Source organism: Pelodiscus sinensis, chromosome 4 (assembly GCF_052426305.1).
Source record: "Pelodiscus sinensis isolate ZL-2025 chromosome 4, ASM5242630v1, whole genome shotgun sequence".
NCBI classification, from domain to species: Eukaryota; Metazoa; Chordata; order Testudines; family Trionychidae; genus Pelodiscus; species Pelodiscus sinensis.
In genome coordinates, this window is record NC_143055.1 from 87,822,765 (window position 1) to 87,839,693 (window position 16,929).

The 16,929-nt window shown below is 41.7% G+C and overlaps 1 long non-coding RNA gene across 2 annotated transcripts in view; it reads right to left on the reverse strand.

Moving 5' to 3' along the window:
* LOC149524544 (uncharacterized) overlaps positions 1-16,929 on the reverse strand; it is a 201,711-nt gene that overhangs the window by 46,952 nt on the left and 137,830 nt on the right. Inside the window, exon 1 of one of the 2 annotated variants that reach the window (XR_016349345.1) lies at positions 16,052-16,086. The exons of the other annotated variant lie outside the window; for it this stretch is intronic. This is a non-coding gene — a long non-coding RNA (uncharacterized LOC149524544). Of the gene's footprint in view, positions 1-16,051; positions 16,087-16,929 lie in introns of those variants that run through there. 2 annotated transcript variants of the gene reach the window in all.

Genomic DNA, 16,929 nt, shown 5'->3' on the forward strand with positions numbered 1-16,929 from the left:
TCTCCTACCCCCATGACAATTAGGGCCTGGGGGTGGGGGAGCATGCAAAGCCTCCTCCCACCCTGCCAAGAGCACACAGCACTTTGAAATGCCGCATGCTACTCTCAGGGAGGACAGAGCAGAGAAGGCTTCACACGCTCCCCCACCCTCAGGCCCTAATTAGCTTAGGGGTGGGGGAGCAGCAGGGCCACTGCAGGCCAGATCCACCCACTTCGCAGGCCAGATCCGGCCAGCGGACGCCCTTTTGCCCACCCCTGGACTAAAGCCAGAAGAGATGTTAAATGTCAAAGTTGTCTTAAGGCAGCAGCAGCAAGTTTTGCAAACTATGAAATAATATAAAGGAAAACATATTGGTGTGTAAGAATATTTCAGAAAAAAGTGAACATTTTTGCCTGAGTGTGATTCCAGGGGTCAGAGAAGATGGGAACCCACACTGAGGGTGTTTATCCAAAGTCTAAAATTAGAGTATGTGTAGTTACCCAGGTTTGTAAAAACTGAATTTGCTCCCCCCGTGTCTGTTGCTGTTGCTTGATGTCTGCATGCCAGATGAATTGTGGGAGTGCCCTTACATGCTTCAGTCAAGTGTTTTGGGGCAACTCCATAGGTTGCTGCATTAGTTCTTGTTAGTCTACCTAATCTTGCTTTTTAATTTTGAAATTCTTTTTTATTCATTTCTCTGTGATCAAGTTGCAGCTCTGGTCTCCGCCTGAGCTCTGTGAACAGTTCCATTTTTTCCCTCTATTTTATTTACCAATTCTGTGCAAGTATTGTTTGCTACATCTCCCTCCTGGGCACTTACTTTTTACATTCTGATAGGCACAAGTCCGTGTCTCAGTTTAAGTTAAATTGGAACCAGGCATTTAACCAGGCATGGTTGTGGTTGCAATGCAGAAGACCCTGTCTCATCTTTTAAATTTGTCAGGGCCACCTTTGTCCTTTTCTGTCCCACTGCTTCAGGTACTGTGAAAGTTCCTGAAGCCTGTTGCTTTGCAGCAAGGGATGGCACTTCTCTTTTTTTCTACAGTTTTTTCCAATCTCTAATTTTCCTGCTTTACTTGGTTCAAGTAGATTGTGTTTGGATTGCCGGCTGCCCTGCCAGCAGAGCTTGAGCTTTTCAATGCTCTATTGCCTGTTTTGCTTCTTTTACTTCCTTGTTCTATTAGTCTGTTCTATTACTTGGGAGGTTAGCAGCGTAGCATGCTGTTTAACCCCTCTCACTGCCAGAGACATGAAATACTAGCCTTTTTACTACTATTACTATTTTTCAGCACTTCAATTTCTGCCATGTCTCCCCACACTCTGTTTTGACCTCCTATGGCCCTCCCTTCCCGGCAATACAACAGGTCCAGATTTCATCAAATTCTGTGGGGATTTGAGGGGAAAGGATAAGGGGGTTACTTAGCTCATAATTTTCTGCCTTGTTAGATTGTGATGCCAACAGAGAATAATAGTTTGCTTGCTTACCAGATCAGCGGTCAGGGTCACCAGTGATCCTAGTTAGGCAGGATCATCTCGACGGGTTCCTGACAGGTCTTCAATGATAAACCTTCAGATGCGTGCATGTGCTTCCGTCTAACATGTTAACCCCAAGCAATTAGTTAACACAACAGATACCCATCCAAAAATTTATCATTGAAGACCTGTCAGGAACCCGTTGAGATGATCCCGCCTAACGACACTGGTGATCCTGACTGCTGATCTGGTAAGCAAGCAAACTATTATCCTCTGTTGGAATCACAATCTAACAAGGCAGAAAATTACGAGCTAAGTAACCCCCTTATCCCTTCGCCTCAAATCCCCACAGAGAGCCCTCTGAGATCACAAGTCAGATAAGGATCGAAAGCACCCGAGAAGGTTTACTGCCAAGCGACAGACAATAATAGTTGTTGGCGAATAGACTCGCTGCTATGCCATAATACTTATGTAAGCTGTGACAATGGACTAACATCCAACTAAATTCTTTGCATTCTAGTGCCCCCTCCCCATGGTCAGTCGACAATCAACCTTTTATACACAGGTGCAAACAAATAACACATCTCTCCAGACGTATCAGGTTGCAACTCTCTGTTAGCTAGTCATTGCCTATCCATCATGTCAATTTAGACTCTGTCCTGAACCTGGGTTGGTACGTGTGTTATGGGTGAGGAGTGTGCTGGTACCAAGATGTTCCTTAACAAAGTGTTCTGTTCCTTAACAAGGCGTTCTGTTATGAGCCCTCTGGACTGTACTCCTAGACTGTGCCTAGTACCTCTTAGGTATGAGATTCTGTAGTATCAGCTCTGTTCTTGACATTTTCTCTGAGCAGGGCCTGCCACTTGCTCACACCTTAACTTTGCTTTATATGAGTAAAGTCTTGACCATTGCTGTCTAGGCCTCTGGCCTCATGCCCAGCCTGTAATACATGGGCTTACATTTCAGACCCTCATCTTACAACACATACATATATTCGTAGTTTCCAAGGCTAGATGGGATCACTGTAATCATGAAGTCTGACCTTCTATATTGTACAGGCCATAGTACTGTCTCAAAATAATTCCTAGAGCAGCATATCTTTTAAATTGTGTTATATATTTTTCTGATAGAAGAGCCTATTATCATACATTGGTTCCCTTGTAGATATTTAGAGACTGTAATCAAGTCACCTCCCAATATTCTTTTTGTTAAATGTAATAGATTGAGCTCCTTAAGTGTCTCTTATGTTTTCTAATACTTTAGTTACTCTTGGGACTGTGCTTTGAACCCTCTCCAATTTATCAGGATCCTTCCTGATTTGTGAACTGGACATTGTATTTCAGCAAGTCTCACTGGTACCAAAAACATATTAAACAAACATTCTATTCAATGTTGAAATTACCCTGTTTATGCAGGCAAGGATCTCATTAGCTCTTATGGCCACAGTGTTGCACTGGAAGATCATGCCCAACTGATTATTCACACCCCAAAATATTTTTCAGGGTGACTTTTTCCCCAGCATAGAGTCCCCTTTACTGTTAGTATGCATTACAATTTCTTTGTATCTAGATGAACACTTTCACATATTGCTTGCAATAAGTTTTCCAAGAAATCGCAATCATTCTGCATGGATGATCTGTCCACTTCATTATTTATCACTCCCTTAATTTTTCTCTTGTCTACAAACTTGATTGCATAGGAGACTGCACTAGAAATACCAACTCAGTGAGGATTTCTCACTTATATTTTAAGGCCTATCAACTAGACATCTTTTAATTCATTCAGTGATGCTCCATTAAATGATTTTATCCTCCTTTAATTCTTTATTAATTGAATCCCGTATCAGCTGGTTATCTTGTCTGGAGTCAATTTCATACTTACAAGCCTTTAATTTCTTGAGTTGTCCTATTTTTCCTTTTTTACATATTGGCACATTAGCTTTCTCTTTGTCTTCTGAAATTCCCCAGTGTCCCAAGACTTACTGGAAAGCCACATAAATGGTGAAGCAAGCTCTTCAACTAGCTCTTTTAAAACTCTTGGATGCAAGTTGTATGGACCAACTGATTTTAAAATGTCTAACTTTAGTAGCTGCTGTTTAACATCCACCAAGAGGCAGTAATGGAGTGGGAAGTGTGTTCTTATATAATAAACTCAAAAATCTCTTTTTGCCCTAAAGAGACATTGAACATTCTACCTTTTATTGTATTGTTGTTAATTCTACCATTTTTATCTAATAACAAACCAACATCATTAATGATGTTTTATTCCTAATAGAATTAAACTCCAGATTTTCCTAAACCCTGATCACCTCAGATTTCTCCCATGTATCTCTATTTTCCTGATCAATTCTCTATAATTCCTACCTTCTGATTTATATTCATTCCTCTCAACTTACTCTTTCATTTGTTATCTCTCTCTCTCTCGCACACACGTACACATTATACCAGCAAGCCAAATCAGTAGTTTAGCCAATACTTCTTCAGCTTCAGGTCTGTGATTTCTAAGACTTGTAATAAAGTGTTCTCAAACAATTTCCAAATATAATTCACTTTCTTTTATTACATTTTTCCTCACAGCAGATTTGGCTGTTTTCAGATTTGTGAAAATTGGCCCTTTTAAAGCAACTGGTCAGGACTTTAGTCTATTTGCACATTATAAAAGTGATCACTTGCACCTAAGCTATTGTTTTTAGTTCCTTTTTATCTGTTGAGACAAAGTCTAATATATGTTTCCTGCAAGTTGGATGCAATACTTTGAGGTATGAAATTGTAACTTTACCATTTAAAAACTTCAAGAAAGAATGTTTTTGTACTAGAAGTATGAAAACTTTAACATGTTGTCATCCAAAACGAAATCACCCTAATCACACAGCATTTTTTTCACAATATTCAAGATGTGGATGAATCTTGGAACAGCTGCTGGAGGACAGTTAGGCTATATCTGCTATATATCCCTCTTTTGAAAAAGGGATGTAAATTAGACATTTTGAAATCGCAAATGAAGCACGGGAATTCAAATCCCAGCCTCATTTGCATAATCGCATCACAGTGGTTTTTTTAAAAAAATGCTATTTTGAAAGTGAAACCACGGTCTAGATGCAGTTCTTTCGAAAAGAAAAGCCTGTTTTGAAAGATCCTGTAAACCTCATTTTTTGAGGAGTACAGGATCTTTCTAAACAGGCCTTTCTTTTCGAAAGAACTGCATCTATACCACGGTTTCACTTTTGAAATAGCATTTTTCAATAAAACACCTTGATGCAATTATGCAAATGAAGTGAAGGAAAATCAAATCCCGGCTTCATTTGCAATTTTGATATGTCTAATTTATATCCCTCTTTTGAAAGAAGGATATAGTTTAGACGTACCCGAAGGGTGGACATAAGTAATGTATTGTCTATGCTTGCACAGTGGCAACCTAAGTACATCAAATGTTGCTCCACACTGTCTAACTAGGTGTGTATAAAGGGCTGCTCATATCAGTGGCAAACAAATGTAAGCATAGATACATACAAAGCTATGTTAATATAAGCTGCTTTGCATCAGTCTAACTTTGTAGTGTACACCAAACTTCATAGTTTTTCCCTGAAGTCTTCCTCAAAGTCTCTTGCTATCTGAACACCACAGAAATTCATTGATTACAGCAATGAATTTTATAAAGGACTTGTCATAAATAGGTGACACTTATTTTGTTCTGCTTTACAGTTTTTAGCTAAGATTTAAGAAAAAACCTTAAGAGCCATTATTTTAAAAAAGCAATGCCTACTGTTCTAACTTTTTCATTCATGAAAAAATCATGATGAATAGCCAATTCAGAATACATGGGATAATATAAAAAAAATCATGAATCAATGTTTTTTTTCCTGGAAAGACAAAGAAATAGTAATGTTCCTATTGCACAAGTACATATCTGTACCATCATGCCATTTTTGCCATTCTATAGGTGCACTACAAGTCACTAGAGTACTAAGTTCTCCAATCATCTTTCAGTTCATTCTTGGCAATCCTCCAGTTGCAGATATAAAGATGCAGACAGCGTGTCTACTGTTCTGTATACAATATAAATACCATATTCCTCAATGATTCATACAGTATAAATTCACAAGGCACTATGAGAAACTCTGCTGTACATCCAGGGTGCTTAAGAAGTCAAAAAGTCAGTCACTTTTTATTATTATTAAAACAAATCAATTACTTTTATTTTAAAGCCCTGTTGGATCTGAGACAACCATTACCATAGCCTATCAACTGCCAAAGACACATAAAAAAATCAATTTATAATGGATGCCAAATACTCTGGCAGAGATTCAGCAATCTAAACAACCACTTATTCTTATGCTATAGCCAGGGGGGTTTGAAGTAAATATATTAGATACACAAATTACTTTCAAATAATGTTATTGCTCTGACTTAAGCCCACACAACCGTAGCAATTTGGAATTAAAGATGGCATGGCCAGACAGAAGAGGGAGCAGATCTTAATCCATTACTCTCCATTCTGTATGCAGTGTTGTATAGCTATGCTGGTACCAGGATACTAGAAGTGGATGAGGTAATATCTCTGGTTGGACCAACTTCTATTGGTGAGAGAAACCAGCTTTCAAGCTTACATAGAGGTCTTCTTTGGGTCTGGTTTACACTACAGTGTTATATCGATATAAGGCCACGTATGTCAACTTAATTCTATAATTGTGTACAGTGGGTCAGGTTACTGTATGCAAATGCAAGTACTCAAGGATTATACTACAAAGTATTAAAAAATGATTTATTTCAAGAGAAATACTAAATTATCGTAGTCATCAAATGTATGTCAGCAAGGCAGAGTATACTCTGGAATTCCTTTGACATGGAGCTATTTTAATGATACTCATATCCTAAGTAGCTCTCTGTTCCATCTGGGGCTAATGTAAAAATTATCTGCTTAATGGAATAGGCTTGGATCAGTACAGTTATGAGCGGCTATACTACCAGAAAGACACAATTTTCCTTCTGCTGCTTGGAAATCTCCAGATGTCAAGGCACATACAAAATCAGTAGGTTAGAGCAGTGTTTTCAACCTGTGGTCCAGACCTGAGGATACGGGAGCAGACAGATTTCCAAAAGGGGCTGCACCTCAATTCAATATTTTTTTCAGAGATCCACAAATGAAGAAAGGTTGAAAATCACCGATATAGAGGAATAGAAAGAGTGATAAAGTACCAAGGATTACAGCTATCAGGAGCAGAGACTGTGTTCATCTGGAGCTCACTTCCTTCAGTAACCGTAGTGCTGGACAGGGAACTGCTTACTAAAACTGCAGTTCATGTGAATAGAAAGGGAGAGGAGCAGACAAGTGAACTTCACCCTACTTTTCTATTAAGGATAAGAAAGTATCTCAAATTTATTTCGGCAAAGGTGCTATATGAATTTCCCTGAAGGAGAAGAGTAAGAAACAGGCAGCTGGCACCAACAGCTGAAATAGGGGCTGTTGCATTGGGAGGAATAATATAAAATGGAACCAAACTTGGGTTTCTATATCTCTGACACTCATAGCTATTCAGGGGCAACACTACACCCATTGTGGGGACATCACAGGTGCATCTACACTACAGAGTTTTTTCAAAAAAGGTGTTTTTTCCAAAAAACTTCAATTATGTCCACATTGCAGTAACATTCTTTTAGAGGAAAAAATGAAACAAAGGGGTTTTTCTGACATTGGTAAACCTCTTTTTACAAGGAAGAAGCCTTTTTCCAAAAGAACTCTTTCAGGGAAGAGGGAGTTCTTTCGAAAGAAGAAGACAAAAAAACACAGTGGCCTAGTGTCCACTCTGTCCATAGTAATCACAGCTTACAAGCAAGACAGTGTCCATACTGCGTGGATGCTATCTTTAAAAAAAAAGCAGGTCACTTTTTCGATGCACTGTGGCAGTGTGGATGCTCTCTTTTGGAAGAAGTTTTTCAAAAGATCTCTTCCAGAAAATCTTCCAAAAGAAGCCTGTCATGTCAAAATTTATGCCTCCCTCTCTCCACTGTGTCCCCTTAGATTAAATAGCAGATAAGCCACCCAGTCTCCACCTGGTGGAAACAGAAGCAGGGAAAGTAGGGAACGTCCAATCAAAACCATAGAATGTTCTATTTCTTTTTTTGCCCTGATTGGCTGTGTACTTTATTCTGTCTCCTCCCTCCACACAATCTCTTCTCCTGTTTCATTCCTCACCTCTCTCTGTCACTCTCCTCTCCTGTTCTATCCAGACCCCCTCATCTCTCTTCCCTTCCCATTTAGCTTGTCCCCCTAATCAGTTTCAGTCATACTGATCTCCCTTCCTCCAAAAAAGAACATAACATTTGCTGTCATCACATTGTTCACTCTGTGCATTCTGTCCCTCTCTACACCTTGCATCTGTCTTTTCCATTTATGCACCATTGTCTCATTGTTCACTTGCACTCCCCAGTCTGTTTGATCATCTGTTGCTTTTTATCATATACTTACATATTAAGATTTTCAGGACAGGGATGGTTTCCTTGTTCTGTATGTCTACAGCATCTAGCACAATGGGGTCCTGCTCTCGCTATATTTTCTAATTATCCAACATAATATATTTGTTATTGGTATTTTGAATTACCTTTGTATTAGTAGCAACTGGAGTAAGTGGGTACTGCTCCGGTATGTGATAGGAATATAGTCTTCTGAGACTCTGACTCATGTCATGTGACTATGGGCAGGAAATAAATATCAGTCTGTTACCAGTACACCCAAGTTTCATCATTCTATTACAATCTTATTTTCCTAAAGCTATTCTCAGGATGTGACAAGGACACTGAACTTTCTCCTAGATTCCTCTCTAAAAACAGTCCTCATGCACACTAGTGGCAAGTTCAATATCAAGAGCTTTATTTTTACTTTTCTTTTTAAGGCTTCATTTATACTGCAGAGCAGAGCTCCTGTACACTCTAATCTGCTCCCAAGGCTTAAATGTCAATGGGATACCTTCTCCCACTGACATAGCAATGTCTGAACCAGCACTTCAGTTTCTATAACTTACATCACTGGGGATGGTGGATGTGGCTTAATCACTCTCGAGTGACATAAGTTATACAGATAAAAAAATTCTACTGTAGACAAGGTCTAGCTGTTTACTGCCCACGGCATAAGACTTCACCTTCTATCAATACATGGGGGGAAAATCTCACCTCTGTAATTTCTTGGATTTCTTTCACCTTTCCTTCTGACATTTCCCCAGATAGGCTAACTTCCTGCCTATCTTTTGGCATTTCCAGCTTAATAACCAACCGATCAGTTAATGCTTAAAATATTACCTTACCGTTTATCTTATGTGGGGATGCTTCCAAAGTGCATAGCCTAGTCAATTATCCTTAGGCTACTCACACTCTATCCTAACTACCCTCTGATTTAATTCTAGCTCTTAATTTTCTCAATGTCCATTTGTGTACTGGGGGGAGGATAAGCCAGGTTTTGTTTATTTTGTGTTTCAATTTTCTTAAACGTGCTTTGCTTTTCAATTTTCTTAAACGTGCTTTGCACCTAGTTCTAGGTGACATTTATTTTGATAAAAATACCTCTGATGTGTGACAATAATATATTCTGGACTGTTGACTGTTCAAAATTCTTGACAAAAGGGTTACAATTATGATTATTAGTAGTATTTTATTTTGGAGAGATAAGTGGCTAGCTGAAGACTTTGGGAATAGTTTCTAGAATCTTTCATCTCTAGATCACCACAGTTCCAACCTCGCTCAGTTTACTATTGAGTGAAATGCTGGCTGTTCTCTAGCCTAAGAACTGTTGACATCACAAAATAACTACATAGGCTAACAACTAAGAGCCTGAAATTGGATGGACATATTGTTTATACAGCCCTTCCATCCCTAGTGGTATCCCTTGTATTGATACAGAGCAGAGACATTTTGGTGAAACATTGTGGGGAATACTGTATTGCTGCTTTCCATTCAACATCTAAATCGGCTCCTTTCCCTATCACTGCAAATCCACAGTTCATATCATAATTCATAGAGCATCTTTATAAACCACTTTTAAGGTGGAAGGAAGAATAAGAAATGTCAATGGAAGGCTTAAGTAAATTTTACACATCCATTATTCCTCAACATTGTTGCCTGTTTGCTTTGTTATGGAAGTTTTGTGTGGGTTATTTAAATGAATGTGAAGGAAAAAAAAACTGGTTCTATAAATAAATACTGTGTTCATTTCTCAATGAACTCATGATGGTTAATGTTTCATGAATCAGATTGCATACATGGTGTGAGACTGGATCAGCTCAGGGCAAATTTTTCAAACCAGGGCTACTTACTGCCCTCGACTGGAGACCTTTCCCAAATAGGCCACAAACCAGTCACACAGAGCATTTCAGCTGACAATCTGGTCAGCAGGAAGCCTCACAAGCAAAACCCATTGGACACCCTAGCTTTCCTGTGCCACAATCAGCCCCGGACCTTACACATAGGTGAGAAGTTATAAAACCCAATCTCACCAACTCCAAACGGATCCTCCTAGTCCCAAAGAACCAGCCAGAGTCCCAGGTCAATCTACACTTTAGATCTTACCCACAAGAGCACGCTGTACCAATCCATTAGAATCTAAAACATAAAGGTTTATTAATAAAAGAAAGAAAAGGTTGAGTGTAAGATTGTTAAGGAGAGTATATTACATACATCAATCACTAAGTCTCTGGTGTACATCCTGTTAGGATGTGTCAGCAATCCTTCCTGGCTCTCTGTCCTTAGCAAGGATGCATCTGGAATCAGGAACAAGATTGAAGACAAGATGGAGATGCCCTCAAGGGATTTTTATATTCCTCGTTTCTCCCAGATTGCAGCTGATCACATGATTAAGTGACCTATCTGTGTTTCACATGCAAACAACCATGAGGCACTGGCTAGTCTGCAAGCTTCCAGCCACATTCCTCAGGTATGTATTGGCACTCCCGAGAGCCATTGTCCATGAAGCAGTGCTAGTTAGTGTAGCCATTCACTGAACAATCCTTCTTCACAATAAGCAGTCCAGGCCCATTGCTCTGTCCCAGAGAACATTTAGAGTACAAGAATAGAGCTCATATTCATAACTCCATGTACAAAAACCATACAAGTACATGAGTGTCATACATAGAATCAGTAGAATATAAGCTTTGTTTTGACACTTCACATGGCCCACTTTGTACAGAATTTGGGGCAAACTCCACCCATGGGTGTAAAAGTGATCTATCTGCTCACTTTAAAATCCAAAAATGTGACACATGGGTATGTGGAACATAATTCAGAATCTGATCCATTTGAACATGGTGCTGCAAAATTATTATGTGTGTATGACTTAAGTTTTGCACAGTGGAAAAATACTGATCTTTTTTAAAGAAACTTTCTACACAAGCTGTCAATTTTCTAAGTATCTCCTATGAGGCTTGACACTTCTTATCATGGAATATGTATTCATTAACGTAAATAAATGAAACAGCAATAATGAGATGAAATTGCACCCTAAGAGAGAGAAACTATATCAGAGGCTAATGAAAAGGAAAGCTAATATTCACCATAATAGTAAATAAATGCATTACAAAAATAAGAGAACAAAAGAGGAGACATGTGGCATGGGATGATTCTGTATAACACTGGTTTGTAGAAATACTTCAAGATCAATATTCTTAAGTGTATCTTCACTAGCAGTAGGTTCTCCTATAAATAAATACAGGAGACAAACTGACAAAGTTCCATCTTCTTCAATACAAATTGCTCTCTTAAGGGTTTGTTTTCATTATATGATGGAATAATTGCATGTGAGATTTGTGAGCTTTAGCAATCTGTTTTATAGTGTATCTAGAAAGGAAAATATTTGTCTTAATATGAAAATATTTCTATATCTTCATTCTTTAAACAAGTTCTTATGCTTAAGGAAATGTTCCCCATGCCCTTCTACATGGCAAGCTCAAAAGTGGGGAGGATTGCTTTGGTCCAACAGGAAAGAGGGGAGCCTAAGGATTGCATCCTCTGATTTTCCCACAGTCCAGTTGTTGTTGACTCTTAATCTCTTTCATGAGTTTGCATAGGATAGGGGACTCACTGGCTGGATTAAAGGTGCAGTGTAGATTTACAAACTCTTCCCTCTACCTTGGGTCATTCTGCATCATAAGCAAATACAAAATAATACTTTTATTCCCCTTGGAATTAGAATAGGATTGGGTTTAGAGGCTTTGCTGTGGGCATTATGCTAGTTGCCTTTTTGTGGCTGACAAGATTTTTTTTTTTTTTTTTTTTTTTTTTTTTTTGGCTCATAGCCAGGAAAATCTGACAAAGATTTTTTTTTTTAAATTCCCTCCACTCCTCCTGGACCTGGTGGGTAGGGTAGACCAGAAAATTCATGTTATGACTTGACAGGCACTCCGTGTAGGTAATTATTGAATAAGAGAAATCTGGTTAGAGGTGGATTCCGACAGATCTCCTAAAAAAGGCAGTGATTATGATCCTATGTCAGATACAGGGACAAGATAGCTCTTTCCATCCCACCTCCTGTAAACCACAAATAAGGGATGGGCAGTGGGCTTCCAGCAAGGCTGCTGCAAGAAGGTTAATTGTGTGTGGGGAACAGGGAGCTCAGGTCAGCCCTTCCCCAAGTTATACAGATTACTGTGGGAAGTGTGACCTTCACTAGGAGAATTATTGCTGGATAATCCAAGATGATGTGGTTAATACAATTGCAATCAAGTTATATACACATGCCTGCCTCAGATGTTCCTGTTCTAGCTATAATAGCAGCATATGTAGCGGATGGATGGGCAAATTAAGTCTGTACAGTGCAATATTTTTACTGATGCTATCCCTAGAGAGCAAATATGACTAAATGAGAAAAAGACTTTGTGTGCATCAACAAATCAATAATTTACTATACCTCACTATCTTTTGATTACTTTGATCTTTGATTTCTACTTTTAATTTATAAGACCATACCTCTGACAGAGGTTCAAGAGACTGTCTTTTGAATTGCCAGAGCAATTTTGCTTTCTACTACTATATTGTTCAAAGCCATAATTTTTACGCAGAAACTTGAATCCTCTGATTTTTTTAATCCTTGTTATGAAATAAAAAAATGGGAGTCTCATCCAGCAATGAGTTTTATACACTGAAAAGAATAAACCCCAGGCCATATTCTCTTGGGGTATGTCTACACATCAAAGTTAATTTGAAATAACAGCCGATGTTCTGAAATAACTTTCCCAGCATCTACACAGGCAAACTTCTATTTCAAAATAAATTCAAAATAGCGGCGCGCTTATTTCGAATTTGGTAAACCTCATTCTATGAAGAATAATGCCAAATTCAAAATAGCTAAACTGAAATAATCGCTTATTTCGAAATAGGGGGCCTCCAGCCCTTCCCAGGGTGCCCTGGTGGCCACTCTGGGCCGAACCAGGAAAACACCTCTGCCCCACCCCCCACCCCTGGAGCCTTTAAAGGGGTAGATTCAGTTTGGCCACAGGGCCTGTGCCAGCTCTAAACCTGCCAGCCCAGAGCCCGCAGGCACTGCCCCGACCCAGTTGCCAGCATGAGCCAGCCAGCCCTCCACCACTCCCCAAAAGCAGTGTGACAGCTCCCAGGAGCCTCCCAAGGGCTGCAAAAGGTGGGCACCTTCCTGGTCCAGTGTGGAGATCATGGACCTGATAGAAGTTTGTGGGCAGGCCTCCAATGTCCATGATCTCCACACTAGATGGAGGAATACAGCTGTCTATAGATGGATGGCTGACAGCCTGGCCACATGCGAACCCGGAGCAGGTGCACATGAAAATTAAGGAGATGAGGCAGGTCTATGCCAGGGCCACAGGGGGCAGCTCCCAACCAGGGGCAGACAAAGACCCCTTCCCCTACTTTGAGGACCTGGACCACATCTTGGGGGGCCAGATGGTCCATGCCCCCCAGTGGTCATTGACCCTGGGGCAGAGGGCCCTGACCAAGGCAGGGAGCAGGAGGACGAGGCTGGGCAGGAGTTGCAGGAGCCTGAAGGGAGCATGTCACTCACCCTGGACCTGCATACCCACAGAAATATCAACACTATCATCTGAGGCCAGGGAGGCCTCGACATGTGAGTGCCATCACAGTCTCCTTCGGTGGGGGGGAGGGGGAGAAGAGGGAGTCCAGGGACCGCACGTGTGGGCCTTGCTGAGCATGGATCATACAGCAATCTGTGCATGTGCCATGGTAGCCGGGGCATGTGGCCCGTTACCCACATGCATGTATGTATGAAGGCACATGACATGCTCCCTATCCCGTGGAGAGACACTGCCCAATGCTTTCCCTGCATAAGCCCCCTCTACACAGAGGCAGGGCACATCCTCCACCCCCACATCCACACTATATACAGCACAGGGGCATGGGTGAAGACCTGGGCCAGCTCACACTCCTCGGGATAGCAGGACATGATGGTGCGGAGACCTGCTGTCCTCACCTTGCAGAGGGGAGCTGGGCTTCACCCACTGTGGCCCCAGGGATAACTAACCACCTCTCTGGTTTCTCCACAGCTGCATCAGCTGCGAGTGCAGAGCGTACAACCCCACCCAGGACATCCTCCCGCACCCGGGCCAACAGGCTCGCCCAGAACCAGGAGGGATACCAGAGGCAGCACCTGGGGTTACTGCAAAGGCAGGTCCACAGCCAGGAGCACTGGGTGCAGGAAGACCTCCATCTGTGGTGGGAGAGCTTGCGGGAGCTGTATGACCAGGGCCGTGCTATCCGTGACCACCTGCAGACCATGACGCAGAGATTGCTGCCTGCTGCTGCTCCAGCCCCTGCTGCCACCCCAGCTATCGCTCCTCCTCCCACTCCTGCGCTCCCTCCCACTTCTTCTACCGCTCCTTCTCCACCTCCATGTCAGCTCCCCACCGGGGATGCCAAGGCCCCCGCATCCACAGTGCTGGGATACAGGTGGGCCAGCAAGACCCCCAACCCTGAGCTTCTCCTTCTACTTCCTCCCCTTGCCTCGCCCTTCCAGCTCCCTGCTCCCAGGTTTCCCCCTCCCGTCTCCTACCCTCATCATCCCCCCACCCCAGTTATGGTCAATAAAGAGAGGAGGGGGTTTTGGGCAACACGTGTTATTTGACATCAGGAAGGGGAGTTAGAGAGGGGAAAGTGGAAGGATGTGAGGGTGGAATAAGGCACAAGGCCCCAGTGGGGCATGCCAGGGAGACTTCACTCTTCCTCTGTCTGGAGGCTCTCCCTCAGGGCCTCCCAAATACACATAGCCCCTGGATGGGCCTCCCAGCTGGCAGCCATGCGGGGCTGTGCGTACAGGCCAGCCAAGTGGCCGGCCTCTGCCATTCAGCCTGGCAGGAAAGCCTCACCCTTCCACTTACACAAATTGTGCAGCACACAGCACGCTGCCATCACATGCAGAATATTCCTCTCAGAGAGACTGAGGAAGGTAAATAGGCATCTAAATCGGGCCTTCAGCCAGTCAAATGCCTCCTCTTCCACAATGTGGGACCTGCTGAACCTGGCATTAAAGGTCTGCCGGGAGGGGTTGAGGTGTCCCGTGTAGGGCTTCATGAGCCAGTGTTGTAGTTGGTAGTCCACATCCCCCACCAGGCAGACATGCATTTCCATGTCCCCGATCCTGATATGGTGATCAGGGAAAAGGTCCCAGTGTGCAGCCTCTCGCACATGAAAGAGTTGTGGTAAACCCGTGCATCATTCCCCATGGATCGGTACCTATCCGGCATGGAGAGCTTGTGGAGGGGAATGGAGGGCCTTATGTGCATGTCCTGTTGCTGCAGAGCAGGGGCAAGCCACTCACAGAGCTTGAGGAAGGTGTCCTTCATCCTGAAGTTCTGGGTCCACTGTTTGTCTCCCCAGAGCTCCAGGATGATGTGGTCCCACCAGTCACTGCTGGTGTCCCAACACCAGATGTGGCGGGGCATGCTGGCGTCCAGCTGCTGCTCCTCCACAGCCCCCAGGGGGTATGGAAGAGGATCTGGGGGGTTGGGATGCCACAGAAGCTGCCAAGCAGTCTCCATCACTTGCTGCCAGGCTTGCAGCAAGACATCTAAAATGAGCACCAGAGTGCCCAGAGGCAGCTCTGTCTCCATGGTGCTGAGTTCCGTGGTATCCTGAGTCAGGGCAACCAAAGCAATCAGAGAAAAAAATGCTTTGCCTACCTCATTGAAGGACAGCAATCAAGCAGGAAAACCTGAGAACTGGCCACCAAGGGGGTCCCTTTAAGCACAAGCCTCAGATAGCCTCAGAGAGCAGCCACAGAAATCAACTACTGACCTGATGCCCTGCTGGAACTGGTTTCAGCTGGCCTTAAGTGTGATTCAGCATCCAATCAGTGTGGATGCATTATTTCAAAATAGCATTTTGCTATTTTGAAATGCATTTTGTGTGTAGATGTGTTATTTTGAAATAAATTATTTCGAATTAACTTTTTCGAAATAATGCTGTAGTGTAGGCAGACTCTTAGTTGTCATTATTGTGATAGCTGGACCACTTGCTTTTCTAACTAGATCTTGCCTCATAACATTTTTGTAATCATAAATCTAAGGTCTTATTAACTGAAGTGCTTTATTTATGGATAGTGTTTTAACAATAGCAATATTCAGAGGATCACTCACCAAATTCATAGTACATGAGGGATGTCTCAGTCAACTGGAAGAAAAAAATAGGCAAATCTTGTCAAGTTTAGAGGGAATATGCCATCTTCAAGTAATATTCAGCGTAAGGTACTTTTGATAATTTTAAATGTTCTTCTCTGTGTTTGTAATCTCACATTTTAATTGACTTGTTTTCCACTTTAGGGTTAGTTTTCTTTAGTGATTATTTATTGTTGGCAAAGGGAAGAAGAGGGAGATGAGTGGTGTAAGATAGACTAATCATTTGATACAATGTACTAATACAATAGATCATACTGAACACCTCTCAAAGACACATGCCAAATTAAAGAGTAAAATTTCTTGGGCACACAATTAAAAACAATTAAGCAATTCTTAAGAGCAATTATATTAAGTGAATGCTAGATGGGATTGACTGACTGTTCTGGGGAATTAAAGAAATCAATTGAAAAAAGGAACATTAAGATTCCAATTCATAAATATACTGGGACATTTCTGCCCTATTCTCTTTACACCACTCCTCTTTCAACATCTCTCAAAACCACCAACATTCATTACCAAATTATTTTAGTGCACTATTAATCATGTTCTTGTCTTAATGTATCATATACATGTATGTATTTCAACTACAAAAGGAATGACTAATAAGCAGTTAACGAACTGAAACACACACACACATATGATACATTAAGACTTGATGCACCTTCAAACAACCAAAAAGGGACTGGGTGAAAAAAAAGTAGCTTGAGTGTATATAATCAAAACTCCCAAGGCACTGGCCTACTCCAAGTTGATGCATGCTGTGAGCCAGTAATCTTAGAAGGAACACATCTATTTTCTTGCTGGATTAGTTTGTGGAGGTGTATTGCTTCTGAGTTAAT